Below are 16,214 nucleotides of genomic sequence, written 5' to 3' on the forward strand. Positions count from 1 at the left end.
AATTACAAAATGAAATCAAACATAGCATACTTAGTACACGATCATCCTTTACCAAGCATATTTTAAAGAGTTATGTTACAAATACAATTGTTTTTTTTATATATAAAAAAAAAAAAAAATACAGATGCTCTCTCGCAAACTCACCTGACTGGGATCCAATACAACACAAAAAAGCCACTAAATTGGTGAAAAAGTCGGTGACACTTCACTACATTAAATAAGCTTATTTGCGACATCAAGATGTTTAGATATCAATCATTGGGATAGCTAAAAACTCTAAAACTACTTGTTGTGTAAAACTCATGATTTGAACAAATAACAGTAAAAATAATTAAATCAATAAGTACACACAGAATTCATGAATTTATGTGGTTAGACAAACTACTAAATCTACAATTAGAGACATCAAATCTACCATACTCGATAAAAATTATGACTTTAAAGCTTTTCTACATACTTTCACTTGTGGATATCCTTTCAACCTGAAAGTTCAAATAGTGTACAAAACACCCTTGAATGTTTAGACCCCCAATTACAAAATAACCAATTCAAGCTTTATGACAAACAACTAGTGTGCGGAAAATGAACAAAAGCTATAAACAGAATTGGTAAACAATCTAAACCAATTAAAATCACAACCACAGCAGATAATAAAAGGCAAAGATAAAAGGGAAGGAAGATGCAAACACAAGGACAACACACGATGTGTTATCGAAGAGGAAACCGAAGCCCTCGGCGTAAGACCTCTCCACCGCCCTCCAAGCGGTAAGTAATCCACTAGAAAATGTAGTTGGGATACATGAACAGCAATAGATCCTTCAAGTCTAATCTACCCAGTATACCTAAGCCCTCCAAGCTTCTTGCTCCAACGAGGTTACGCCGAACCTATTTCTTTTCTAGCTTCCCGGATTCCGCTACTTGACCATAGCATCAACCAATGTAGATTGACTCCTTCCTAATTGCTTCCCAGAACACTAAACAACCCTCTCACAGTAATGGATATGGTGAGAAAATGTTTTGGTAAAAAGACCTCTCAAGGGTTTAACAATGGAGAGGAAGAGAGTTGAGGAATTTGAAGAGTCTCTTATGTAAAGATTGTGGATGAATCAATCTTGTTTTACTCTAGGGTTTCTCTCTCAAAATTCTCTCTAGAAGCTCTCTTTCTTTTGTGGGTATAAGGGGTATTTATACTGGGGTGAGAATGGAATGTGAAGGGTTAGGTTTTTCAAAACAGGGCTGGCTTGCAGCTTCGCCTCACGGCTTAACTGAGTCGCGAGATCCAACCGCGAGATAACAGAACGGCCAGTTGTCCTATTTTGTCCTGTAGTGCTCCAGTTAGCATGACGCTTCAACTTCTGGCATGCTTGGCACGTGTGCTACTTCTGGCTGCTTGAAGCCGCAAGTCACCCGCGAGATCCAGTCGCGAGTCTCTGTTTTCTTACACACTCTTGAGCATTTCAACACTCTATCTCACTTACTACCCTTACAACAATCCCACCTAAATACAGGGTTACTAAATGTTGAAATACAAACAAATTTGACACGAAATAAAGCCAACAAGATGGTTGATTAAATTCAACCTTACAATCTCCCCCTTTGGCTATTCCGTGACAAAACCCTAAAACAGACTTTAGATTTAACATGTGAGTTGGGAACAGTTGAGCAAAACTCACTCACATCTAACTTTAGAAACTGTGAAGCTCTTGAATCATATGAACATGAAACTCTTGAAACACAACAATATACCATGATCATTGTATGCAGAAAAACATGAAATGCATATGAAGCAAGCAAATTGTGATAAAGTAAAGATGGAGTTAAGAAACAAACCATGGCTTGATCAACCAAGCAATCACTACAAGGTAGTGACCACAATGCTCATTCACACTTGGAATGAACACTTGAACAAAGCTAACAAGCTCAATGCAAGTTACTTGCATGCCCAACACTCAACCAATGCACAATACACTAAGTATATGCATCTAGGAACAATCCTACAAGGGCACAAGAGTGACAGTACTTAACAAGAAAATGCATGACATTTAGTTAAAAGTACTGATTTAACAAAGTATAAAATACTGCATAAAGCATGGTACAGACCATAAAGCCTACAAATAAAGAAAACAAACCCTAAAAGCTTACAAAAGCAACATAGGTTCAAACACATTATAAACTGAATAACATCAACAATATATATATATATATATATATATATATATATATATATTTATATATATATATAAAGTAAACCAAGTTTCAAAACCATCCAAGAGTTATGAGTTTTAACTAAACATAAACCATAACCAACAAAGTTTCAAAACCATAGAGACAACACTAATCCAAAACATAAATAAAATTAACAAGATAGACACTGTTTTTGACTGCTCCCCCTCAACATAGTACTCCCCCTCAAGAGCTGCTTCAAAAGAAAACTTCTCCCCCTTTTTGACCGGAATGGCCAAAGGGTCACTGCCCATGATGTGTGGTGAAGTTGTCAAATTTTGCTAAGAGAACATCCATGAAAAATCTATAAAAACATCTTTATTAATTTTATAAATCTTTTTCATGTGAGAAAAACAATTTTTTAGTAGCAAATTTTTAATGAAGTTAGACAAAATAACTTAATTAAATAAATTTGAAACTTAGAGGACTCAATTGAATGAAAGTAAAGTTAAATGACTAAGATTAATTTTAGTCAAATTTAAACAATGCTATTTGCATTTTAGCCAAAAATTAATACTTTCAATGCTCATTAGCATAATAGTACAGTTATTTAATATTTACATAAATTTCTCTCTTACATGATAGTGAGTCCCACTAATTGAAAATGGAAGAGCATGCATTTATTGTCCTTTCCCAACATTAAATAATTACTTAGCACAATAAAATGTATTTGATTAATGAGATCCACAATTATGTGAGAAGAGAGTAAACATCTATTTTATTCCCTCAATAATTAATTACACTACTTTTATGAGTGATTAATTATTCAATAAAGAGATAATTTTTATAAACGTTGATGGTTTGGAAAATGAGATCCATCTATTTATATAATAAAATTATGAGAGAATATATAATTACTATTTATCAAAACTTTTAAACCTAATTGGCAATAGCTTAAGGTTAATGAAGGAATATTCCATATAAAAAAATAAAAATAAATAAAATTAAGAAATGAAAATTCTTAATCCAATACTTTATATTGAATAAGAGCTCAAAAAAAAAAAAAAATCTTAAGAAAGAAAAAAAGCATAACAACTTTCTTTAAACTTTATGTGTCGTTTTGTTTGTAGGTAGACTTTGCACATGGAAAAATGACTTGAAGTAAGGTATTTTATAAAATTAATAGTATTATAGATCAACTAAGAAATTGTTGTATTTTCAATAAAAATCTCCAAAGTTCAAATCCCCTATCTCCCATTAAACTCTTATATATAATATATATAAAATGCTTACAAAGTGGACTTTGTGTTCTTCAAACTTGATTAATTATATGTTGAATTTCATATTTGCGTTTTTTTTTTTTTTTTTTTTTTTTTTTTTTTTTTTTTTTTAATACTAGAGATTTGAGTTCTAATGTAGGTCTCTTTTTTTATAAATCATATTAGAAAAGATAGAATATAGGCATGATATCATATTAAAAATTATAAAACATAATTCTAATAACATATTAGAAAAGATAGATTATAACTCGAATACAATATTATAAAAGATAAAACACCACTTTGATACAATATTAGAAAAGATAGGACATAGTTTGATACAATATTAGAAAATATAGAATATAACTTTAATAACATATTAGAAAAGATAAAACATAAATTTGATACAATATTAGAAAAGATAGAACATAGCTATGATACTATATTATAAAAGATCAAACATAACTTTGATACTAATTAAAAAAATTTAGAATGCAACTTTGGTACTATATAAGAAAGTAGAAATTGCTCTGATATCATATCCGAAAAGATAAAACATAACTCCTATACCATATTAGACAAGGTAAAAAAATAACTTTAATATCATGTTAGGAAAGATAAAAACATAGGTCTAATATCCTATTAAAAAAGATAAAACATAATTCTAATACTATATTATAAAAGAAAGAACATCACTTTGGTACCATATTAGAAAAAATAGAACATAGCTATGATACCATATTAAAAAAGATAAAAGATAACTTTGATACCATATAAAAAATATAAAACATAACTTTGATACCATATTAGAAAATAAATCATAACTCTAATACTATATTAGAAAAGGTAAAACATAATTCAAATACCATATTACAAAAAGTTAGAAAAGAACTTTATTACCATATTAAAAAATATAAAATATAACTTTGATACTATATTAGAAAATATAAAACATAACTTTGATACCATATTAGTATTTAGAACATGGCCTTGATACTATGTTAAAGTTGTTGAGAGATTAAGGGGGATAATAGAGAAAAAAAACAAAAGTAAGAATTTTAATGTGATTTGGTGTAACAGCCTACACTCAAATAAAAAATAAAAAAATAAAAAAAACCCTTAATGATTACATCTTTTCTATTAAAGTATGTTGCATTGAATCCAATGTAGGGTTTATTTAGTAGAAAATCCTAATTAGTTTTCTTGCTATGCAGGACATGAGTCTCTAATAAATTTGAACCTCTTACAGACTTACACCATAATATCACTAACTATATGTATTAATAGATTAGCGATTATGTTAGGGCAGGTTTAGTAAGAGTACTAAAATATAGTTTTTTGTTTTATGATTCAGAAAATGATGGGTCCCATACTTGAATCTATTGTTTGGTTGATGTTCTCTAAATACAGTTTTCAGAAAATTGTATCCTATTTTCCTTATTCAAACTAGGATTTTGAAAATGGCTGAGAGGATGTTTTCAAGATACAGAAAATGTTTTTAATAGCATTGTTGTAAATAAATTGAAAATAGTGGACCCTACATATTTGTCCAAACTCTTTTATCTCTTAAATTAAGGAGTTTATCTTTATCACAAAAAGAATTCTCACACTTCAAATTTGAAATTTATCATTATTATCTATATATATAAAAAAAAAAAAAAAAAAAGGTTACATCAGCTCTATTCCCTTATCATTATCCACCAAAAAAAAAAAAAAAAAAGTAATTTACGAATTTCACACGTTACTTTTTTTAATTTTTTTTTTAAAAAAAATCTCAAAAATAGAAATGGTCTCCCAAACAATTATTTTTGGTTTTTAGTATTTTGAAAATTGTTCTTAAAAGTGGAAGCCAAATATGTATAATATAAAAATTATTATTTGAAAACTAATTTCAATTTTTTTTTTTTTTTACTGTTTGGCTGATGTGTAGTAGGTGGGGGGCCAATCTTTGCTCTTATGAGGGCCGGATTTTAAATAAATTGAAGTGGGCTGTACTTTTATCTACTGTTAGAAAGTTTTTAAAAATATTTGTTTCCCCGCGGGGGGGGTGCGCGCCATGGGCCATGGTCCGCCGTGGTTCCACACTACACATAATATGGCTCCGCCATGAATAAAAGGGAAATACTAAAGCTGAGATAGTTAATTTTTATCCATTCTCAAATGGTTCGATAATTCAAAAAATGTTTGGCACTACTAAAGATCACTTTAAATATTACAGGATTATGGAGTGAAAGTAAGGCCAAAATGGCCAAATACCACATTTTTTGGAAATTTTTAGGAAAAAAACACTGATTCGGAAATAAATGGCAAAGTACCACTTTTTCCAAAATTCAAGTTTCAGAAACTCGAGTTCCTCATCAGTTCTGCCATCGTGGCACTGCTGAGTTGGATTTGTGCAATTAAAAAAAATTATATGGTACTCAAGCTTGGTAAACTCGAGTACCATGCAACACAATACTCGAGTATACCAAGCTCGAGTATGTTTTATAAATAAATAATAATAAAAATTACACAGTACTCGAGTTTGTAAACTCAAGTACCATGTAAATTTTTTTTATTTTTTTTGTAAACTCGAGTACCTTGTAAATTTTTTTTTTTTTTTTGGGGAAAATCAACAAATAAACATAAAGATAAAAATAAGTAGCTTTTTTTATGTTTTTATTTATTTAAATAGAAGCATTGTAAAATAAAGAGATTTTAATTTTGAAATATGAATTTAATTTCTACATTAATTAAAATTGTTCATTGTTTTCTCATAAAAATTGTTCACTGTTTTCTGTATAAACAATTTCTACGATTTTGCATAAAATTATTTTCTGTTCAGCATTATTTAAGAAATTGCTCGCTCTCTTTTTTGCATAAATTATTTTCTGTTCACTATTTAAAAAAATTGTTCACTGTTTTATCATAAAACACCTAGTGAAATTGTGTTTTCTAAATTTAAACTCCAAATCTAAATGATTTTTCATGTTTGAATTTCACAATAATCGAATTTGTTTTTCTGCATTGATAAAATCTATTTCTACATTAATAAAATTTGCTCTCTACACACGGTACTCGAGTTTACCAAACTCGAGTACTGTGTGAATTTTTTTGTTTTATTTTTTTTTGTTTTTTTGTTTTTTTGTTTGGGGATAATCAGCAAATAAACATAAAGATAAAAATAAGTAGCTTTTTTTATGTTTTTATTTATTTAAATAGAAGCATTGTAAAATATAGAGATTTTAATTTCGAAATATGAATTTAATTTCTACATTAATTAAAATTGTTCATTGTTTTCTCATACAGTGAACATTTTTTTAAATAGTGAACAGAAAATAATTTATGCAAAAAAGAGAGCAAACAATTTCTTAAATAATGTTGAATAGAAAATAATTTTATGCAAAATCGTAGAAATTGTTTATACAGAAAATAGTGAACAATTTTTATGAGAAAACAATGAACAATTTTAATTAATGTAGAAATTAAATTCATATTTCGAAATTAAAATCTCTATATTTTACAATGCTTCTATTTAAATAAATAAAAACATAAAAAAAAAGCTACTTATTTTTATCTTTATGTTTATTTGTTGATTATCCCCAAAAAAAAAAAAATTACACGGTACTCGAGTTTGGTAAACTCGAGTACCGTGTGTAGAGAGCAAATTTTATTAACGTAGAAACAGATTTTATCAATGCAGAAAAACAAATTCGATTATTGTGAAATTTAAACATGAAAAAGCATTCAGATTTGACTTTTAAATTTAGAAAACACGATTTTCACTAGGTGTTTTATGAGAAAATAGCGAACAATTTTTTAAATAGTGAACAGAAAATAATATACGAATAAAAGAGAGTGAACAATTTTTTAAATAATGCTGAACATAAAATAATTTTATGCAAAATGCTAGAAATAGTTTATGCTGAAAACAGTGAACAATTTTAATTAATGCAAAAAATAGATTTTATGAATGCAGTAAGCAGATTTGAATATACAGTAAATATGATGTGCAGAGAGAAAATTTTATTAATGTAGAAACAGATTTTATCAATGCAGAAAAATATATTTGATTATTGTGAAATTCAAACATGAAAAAGCATTCAGATTTGGCGTTTAAATTTAGAAAACACGACTTCACTAGGTGTTTTATGAGAAAACAGTGAACAATTTTTTAAATAGTGAACATAAAATAATTTATGCAAAAAAGAGAGCAAACAATTTCTTAAATAATGCTGAACAGAAAATAATTTTATGTAAAATCGTAGAAATTGTTTATACAGAAAAAAAAAATGAACAATTTTTATGAGAAAACAATGAACAATTTTAATTAAGGTAGAAAATAAATTCATATGTCGAAATTAAAATCTCTATATTTTACAATGCTTCTATTTAAATAAATAAAAACATTAAAAAAAAAACTACTTATTTTTATCTTTATGTTTATTTGTTGATTATCCCAAAAAAAAAAAAAAATTTACACGGTACTCGAGTTTACCAAACTTGAGTACCGTTTAAATTTTTTTTTTTTTTTTTTTTTTTGTTTTAAAAGGTACTCGAGCTTGGTATACTCGAGTATTGTGTTGCATGGTACTCAAGTTTACCAAGCTCGAGTACCATATAATTTTTTTTAATCGCACAAATCCAACTCAACAGTGCCACGGTGGCAAAACTAATAAGGAACTCGAGTTCTGGAAAAAGTGATACTTTGCCATTTATTTCCGAAACAGTATTTTTTTGCTAAAATTTTCCAAAAAAGGTGGTATTTGGCCATTTTGGCCGTGAAAGTAATGCTTGATCGGAATGTGTATTTGGTTGACATTGTCCGAGAACGAATTGGTAGGGTCTTGAAACTTGACTCAATTGTGGGAGGCAAGCTATGGAAAGGAATCGACATGCTCATCTTCAATAGATGGCATTGGTGGAATCGTAGGGGACCATCTCAACCGTACGGTCCCATAATATTACCAGACCTTTTCTTCTTTTCTCTTCTCTTCTCTTCTATTTAAGTTTGAAAATAGAATATGTTTTAAACTAAATTATTATTGTCAGGTTTAAAAGATAACCAATTGTTTTGATTTGTTAGATGGGATTACATCCAAATAGGAACACAGATTACGAAGGAGATGGATCGTTTGCTTGCTTTTGAGATAGCACTTACAACATAGGCCGGATGGGTGGATTCAAACATTGATCCTACCAAGAGAAAGCTTTTTTTCCAAGGAATTTCCCCATCTCATTACAAGTAATCTCTTTTTGCTATATTTTCTTTTTGAAAGAAAATACAAGTTAACTCTTAATTAATCTTAATGTTTACTGTCACTATCAAAACCACATAGTTTCGTTCTTTTCATTTTTAATAATAAAAAATAAGAAATTATATTTTATTCTTTAAATCTATACTCACTTTTTCACTTACACCTTAAAGTATGAAAATCAAGAGCGGCGCTACAATATATTCAAGGGGCTCAAATGAACCCCTTGGCTTCGAAAAAAAAATTATATATATAAAATATATATTTTTGTTAGTTCAATACTTTAATTATTTCTTAAAAATATTTTTACACACCCTAACTTAAATTTTACACACCCTTATTACAAATATTTCCAACTCTAAGAGTAGATAGTAAGTGTTTGTGAATTGTAAGTGTCACTCTTTTTTTATAAATTTATATTATGTGTGTGAGTGTGTATAATATTGATTGTGTGTATTACTTTTTGTTATAATGTTATTTGTGTGAATTATGATGTGTGTGGATTTTTGTGTGTACAATATAAATATAATATAAATTTATATAATTTGATAATTAGGAAATAGAGATGGTTTGTTACATGTGTGTGTATCGGTATCATGTTATAAAGTTAGTAAAATTCAAGAAAAAAAAATCGTAAAGTTAGTGATGGTCTAAGCATTTGATTGGTTAAGTAGATACATAGTGTATAATTTTATGTATGAATGAGTATGGTTGTGTGTATCAATAATTAATACAAAGACAATGAGTTTAGTTTAGTCAATTGGTTTAAAATATTTTTATAAAAACAATAACAAATAGATAATAAAAACTGCATAAAAATAAAAAATGTTAGATAAACTTCGCAAAATAAAATGGTCATAGGCTCATAGCTACCCACATTGGCAATAGATACTCATAATGAACTATCATATAACAATTCAAAATTTGAAAACTTGTAGAAGGAAATTGTAAAACTTCATGTATTAATTTTTTATTTTTTTTGGGTCGGTAACTCTATATATTCAAGTTCTTTTTTTATTAAAATTTTTTAATGACTCCCCTAAACAAAATTCCTGGAGCCACCATTGATGAAAATGCACATTTACCCTTTAAACTATACCTCCTTTTACACTTACCCACTAAATCACATGTTATTCTTGTACACTTGCCACCCTAAACAATGATAGTGCATATTTACTTCCCTAAATTATTATTTATGAGATATATGGTGCAAAGTGTTACACAAGTACTAGTTTAGAGGAGTAAATGTGCCCTTTCATAGTTTAGAGAAACAAATATTACGCAAGTAGTAGTATAGGGGATAAGTGTGCACATTCTTATAGTTTTAGAAGGTAAGTGTAAAAGGGATATAGTTCAAAAGGTAAAGTGTAATTTTTCATAATTTATATTTTTGTAAATATTAGGACAAAAGCTAATAATAGTGACCATCAACATGAAGGGCAATGTCTATTACACACACACACTAATACATTTTAGTTTTTGAACTAAAATCATGACTTGAAGTTATGATTTTAGTTTTAAAAATAAATTGTGTTTATAGTGTGTGAATTTACAATTACCCCAACATGAATTCTGACCGCATTTTCATATTTTAGCTGTAGTGGGAGCTTATGGAATGAACCAAGTGCAAAGAGCTATGTTGGGCAAAAGCAACCAATGTTTGGCTCAACATATCTCGAAGGTTTGCCACCAGCTATTGCAGTGCTCAAGAGTGTATTAAGCAAGATTACAAAACCTGTCACATTGCTTGATATAACAACTCTCTCTCTGCTACTTAAAGATGGACATCCTTCCATCTATGGGCTGGGTGGGCCAACCGCAATGGACCAATGTGGTTGATACCGTACCGGTACCGGCCGGTATGTACTGTACCAGTACATATACCAATATCGAAATACCAATGTTTCATATCGGTTTAAATATCGGGCATACTGGCCATGTACCGGCCATACTAGCTAATTTCGGGCAATACCGGCCGGTACATAAAAAAAAGTTTTTTTTTTTTTTTAATTTTATATAATCTTTGAATTTTTGTAAGGACAGAATGGTAATTTATTATCGTCCCGCTTTTGGGATGCATGACCTTTCCCTTTTGAATGGCTTCAGCTCGTATGGGAGGTATATACATTACCCTCTCGTCGCTTGTCTTGATCTCTTTCCCGTTCGAGGTTAAGAAAGTTGTCCTACCGTTAGGAGTCTGCAAGCCCCGTTCGACGTGGACCTGATCCTTCCATATTTAACCGTTGCACTTGCTGAGGCACAAGCTCTCCCCACAGATGGCTCCAATTGTAGGGTTATAATTTGGAGCCCAAGCCCAACAGGTATGGGGTCTTGGTCCAAGGAGCCCAGAAGCAATGAATTTGTAGAGGGTGGGCTATAGAACTAGGTCTTAGCGAAGTGGATAGTGGTTAATATTGGGCTATACAACAATTGAACACAAGTGAAGCATGTTAGTATCCATAGAACCTCAGTCCAAGGAGATGAGATGAACGTATGCTGGTCCCTGTTCGAAGATTACGGTTGTTTGTACTGTTCCTCTGTTCTCCTCTCTTTTTTCTGTCCCCTTCCCTTCATGGGGATTCCCTTTCTTATATAGTCTTCCTGAGGCCATCATGGCCTTACAGTTGTTGATCATTTGGACCCTTACTTGAGTGCTTGTCCCATCGGAAACCCCCTTTCAGCCTTCTGTGAGTTGTGGTAGCCAAGGCAACACTGTTCACAGGTCCTCTCCACATTAATGTGGCCAGAAAAGTAGTTGCAACGCATTGAATGCGGCAACAGCAGCCTCCCCTTGAACACCTTACGTTTCCTTCTTTCCTACGGGTCTGTGGGACTCATCCCTGCTACTAATGTCAGTTGGGGTCGGTCCTTCTAGTAGATAGAATGCGTGTTTGAGCCATATTCATCATGTCCGAGGAGGCATTTCTCCTCGAACCTTCCTTTAAATGTCTCCCTATCCACGAGAGCTGGGCTAGGAACCCTTTTGCCATCCACTTTCTCTCCTTGGACATGGCTAATCTTCCCGTATGGGGCCCAAGGCCCGTAATATGATTTTGGGCCTTTGCTCCTACAATAGCCCCTCAAAATTCCAGTTTTTCCCTCTTGTCCAAGGAGAAAAAGGTGGAATTTTGATATTTAATGGATAAATCATCACAACTCCTTGAGTCAAGTGTGTGGGAGTACCGTTTCACATGCCTCATTATTGCTACTAGTGTTTTGTAGCCCAGAGGTGCCATTAATTGCACCAGGCGGCTCTATGTCCCATCGCATTGAACGATGGGGCACTTAATCAACGATAAAGGTTCCTTTATACTTTGGGCGAGAGTAATCCCGTTCATTTTTCCTCACTATATAAGGCTCCTAAAGGAGATTACTTTCCCTTTTTTAAAAAAGACATTCAAGTGTTTCAGAGCACTTCAGCATTTTCTCTTGCAAAATACTCAGAGTCCATAGCCATTCCTGTAAGGATTCCCAGCAGATCCTTTGAAAGCTCGAGAGATTTAGAACTCGCGCTTCTCGTAAGTGTTCACTTCCCCATATTCCCTTACTCCCCTTCTTTGTTGTTCTCCTCGGACTCCTTTCGTTTGTAAACCTTTCTCCGTGCCCTTTAGGGTTAATAGGATGGGTAAGTTTAAGAGCCTAGTAGATTCTCCAGCCGGCATGGAAGGTTTTAGGGCCAAATACCATATCTCGCAAGGAGTGGGTCTAGAATATTGCTTCTCGGACCAAATCCTAACCAAGAGAAAAACGGGGCAGGTCGTCATTCCTATGATCGCTTTCGTAGAAGGAGGGTTGACGATTCCCATAGGTAGGATAACTAGAGATTACTTGTGCGGCCATAGGTTGGCCTCCCACTAGTGTGCCACTAACATGTTCTGGATTCTAGGGTGCGTAGACGCTCTAAATGAACAGATGAACCTCGGGCTCTTATGGCACGATGTTGTTCACTTGTACGAGTGCCATTGCCTTTCCAAGTCGTATTACCTGAAATCCAGGTCTAACGAGGTGAGGCTGATATCTTGCCTTCCCAAGTCCAACAAAGGCTTGAAGGACGATTATTTGATTGTCTCTAGAGCATGGCACAATGGTCTTCGCTGCCCAGTTAAGGCGGGAGCACCAGGTGGGACACTCTAGGATCAGGTCCCTCGATGGGGATCTTAGTTTTGAGTTTTCCTTTCACTTGTTTTGGTCTCGGTTTTGGTTGCTTGCTTTCTCGGATTGACATAACCCTTCCTTTGGATGTTTTGCAGACAAAGTACACACCACTCCAAGGATCAACCTGGTCAACGTCCAAGCTCTTAACTACCTCTTAAGGTCAGAGATTTTTGTGAGTGAGGACAGGCAGTTGCAGGCCACTCACCTCATCTTGGACTAAGAGCCTCTTTCTCGTGCCTTCGTGGACGTGGGCCAGGCGATAAGGGCTGGGAGTCCCCGGCTAGCACGCATTGATGTTTCTAAGCCGAGCTTCTTAGCTCGGAGAGACTTACCACCAATCCAACCGCCCACTTAATGTGTTCCCTAGGAGGTAGCCGTTCCAGGGGAGGGAATTGACTCTTCGCACTCGTCCCTCGAAGTTGAAATCGATCATTTCGACTTCAACGAGGAGGGCGAGGTATCAATAAGGCCTGTAAAGCTCTCAGATTCCGGCTCGGATCTTGATCGCTTCTCGGCGGCTCACTTTCCTGGACTAATAGTTGCTCGGATCGACACGAGCCAAGAAATTAAAGAGGAAGGCATGGACTTAAAGCCAAGATCTGGTCTACAAGGCCTTATGTCCAACAGGAACAAAGGGTAATCCTTCAAGGATGCCCCTAAGGAGCAAGTTCCTGCCTCCCTTCCTCCTCCTCCTCCTCCTCCTCCTTCCACTGACCCCGCACTACAGTACATTCCAAACTTGAGGCGAAAAAGGCCAGTCGAAGAACTGGAGGAGGGTGAGGTTGGCCCCCAGAAGGCCAAACAGCAAAAAAAAGGCAAAAAGCCTAAGGATAAGAGGGCGAAGTCTATTGATAGCTGAGATAAAGCTGCCCTTAGGAGGGAGCAGCGCACCTGGTCTCCCCGACTTGAATTGGACGGCGCTCCCATCCCATGGGATGCAACCCTTTAGGAGTCCCAGCGGGGACAGGCGTCGTATCTCGCTGAGGCCTTGCAGTAGCCCCTCCTCTTGCCTCGTCACATGGACGGGCTCCGAACTACTAGGCAACCGGACCTCTTCATGTCATTGAAGAGAGACCTCGCTATGGTAAAACAAAGATTCTCCCTTGTTCAGGTTCCTTATTCTGTGCTCGTCTACTTGTCGTTTTCGTTTTAATGATTCTTCCATTACTTCTATGCAAGTCACCTTGCAAATCTTCGTGGCCGAGGAGTGGGTGAAGAATTCCTGGGAGGAGGTGAACACTAAGGTTCAATCCTGCCTCACCGCGGAGAAAGCTGTGGGTGTCCTTAGGCTGGAAAAAGAGCGCCTAAGTGAGAAGATTAAAGAGGCTATTAAGGCCTGGGACAACGTTGAGGCGGGCCTTAAGACCATAACGAGGCAGGCCTAGGACATGCACCAGCAGCTTCATTTAATAGAAATAAACCTCACGACCAAGAAGCAAATGGTCTCGGACCTTAAGGCACAGCTACAACAGGCGAAGGAGGCGGCCCGTTTGGCCAGGGAGGCAGCTGAGGCTACGGTGGCAGCCTCTTATGAGCGCGGGGTGAAGGACACTGAAGCCAGGCTGACCGAGGAGGTGGTTATAGTTTGCAGGGACTACGTCACCGAGTCTTAGGGAGGATCGAGAATATCTTCTTCCCTGAGAATATTCGTGAGATTTCTGGTTCGGATCCTCCTGAGTAGCCCTCTTCTGCCTCGACCACCATTCCCAATTCCATCGTTCTTGAGGGGAAAGGGGTGGACGAGGAGGCACTGCCACCAGCCAAAGACAAGTCACTTGAGGACACCCTCACAATTAGAGGTGTTGTCTCGCGGGCCAAGGATGCCGGTCCTAAACCCAAAGCAGGAGATGATCGTCCCGAGGCTGATGGCCCTGCAAAAAGTTCAACCCAAGATAAAGCCTAGGACTTTAGTGTAAGGTTTCTTTTGTAGTTGTTTTATTCTGCTTTCCATTTCCTTGGCTTTTGTTAATGTTTGTATGATAACTTCTTTTGGAGCTTAATGAATGATATAATTTCTTCTTCTTTGAACTTTTATTTTTACTGCTTTAACTTTTACTTTCATTGTGAATGAATTTTGACTGTGTTGATAGATTTCCAATGATAATTCATTATTCGCAGTTTAAGTAATATGACTAAGTACGAATAAGAGAAAAAGACTCTTCTCCCATTACTTTGCATCCTTTCTAAGTGATAAATTTCCCCCAAGCCTGTAGTCCGAGGGGCCACTCAGGACCTGGGTTCTGTTTAACACTTGGATAAAAACATGTGGTGATTAATTTCCCCCAAGCCTGTGATCTGAGGAGCCACGCAGGACCTAGGTTCTGTTTAACATTGAGATAAAAATGCGTAGTGATTAATTTCCCCCAAGCCTGTGGTCCGATGAGCCACGCAAGACCTGGGTTCTGTTTAACACTTGGATAAAAATGCGTAGTGGTTAATTTCCTCCAAGCCTGTGGTTCGAGGAGCCACGCAGGACCTGGGTTTTGTTCAACACTTAGATAAAAAGTGTAGTAGTTAATTTCCCCCAAACCTATGGTTCGAGGAGCTACGCAGGACCTAGGTTCTGTTCAACACTTCGATAAAAATGCGTAGTGGTTAATTTCCCCCAAGCCTGTGGTCCGAGGAGCCACGTAGGACCTGGGTTCTGTTTAACACTTCGATAAAAATGCGTAGTGGTTAATTTCCCCCAAGTCTGTGGTCCGGGGAGCCACGCAGGACTTGGATTCTATTTAACACTTGGATAAAAAAGCGTAGTGGTTAATTTCCCCCAAGCCTGTGGTCCAAGGAGCCACGCAGGACCTAGGTTCTGTTTAACACTTAGATAAAAACGGGAGGTAGGTAACACAAAGGCTTTTCGCAATAGAAGGGTGTATCAAGAGCTGGAACTTTCATTATAATAGTACATTTTCAGGTTATTTACATTCTAGGGGCGTGGTACTACATGCTCGTCCAAATCTTCTAAGAAGTATGCCCTTATGCCGGCCACTAGAGTGATACGGTATGGCCCTTCCTAATTTGGTCTGAGCTTTCCCTATACGGGATTTTTTGCAGTGCCTAGAACTTTTCTTAATACCAGGTCCCTAGGTGCTAGCGGCCTTAGCTTTACCTTCGCGTCATAACCTTACTTAAGTTTGTGTTGGTAGTAGGCGAGTTGAACCATTGCTCTTTCCCTTCTTTCCTCGATAAAGTCTAAGCTCTTTTCCAGCAGCTCATTGTTACCATTAGAACAGAATGAGCTGGTCTTCAGTGCTGGAAAGTTTGTTTCTAGCGGAATAACAGCCTTAGCCCCATAGGTCATCAAAAAGGGGGTCTCCCCCGTCGATCTGTGGGGCGTGGTTCGATACGTCCATAGGACATGTGGCAGCTCTTCCACTCATCTCCCCTTCGCGTCATCTAACCTCTT

At 35.1% G+C, this 16,214-nt stretch overlaps 1 pseudogene; it reads left to right on the plus strand.

Annotated features, from left to right (window-relative positions):
• The first annotated feature begins 5,615 nt into the window (after positions 1-5,615).
• LOC115973842 lies at positions 5,616-10,495 on the plus strand (annotated as a pseudogene).
• The last annotated feature ends 5,719 nt before the right edge of the window (positions 10,496-16,214 follow it).

The sequence above is a fragment of the Quercus lobata genome, chromosome 2, assembly GCF_001633185.2.
Source record: "Quercus lobata isolate SW786 chromosome 2, ValleyOak3.0 Primary Assembly, whole genome shotgun sequence".
Lineage (NCBI taxonomy): Eukaryota > Viridiplantae > Streptophyta > Magnoliopsida > Fagales > Fagaceae > Quercus > Quercus lobata.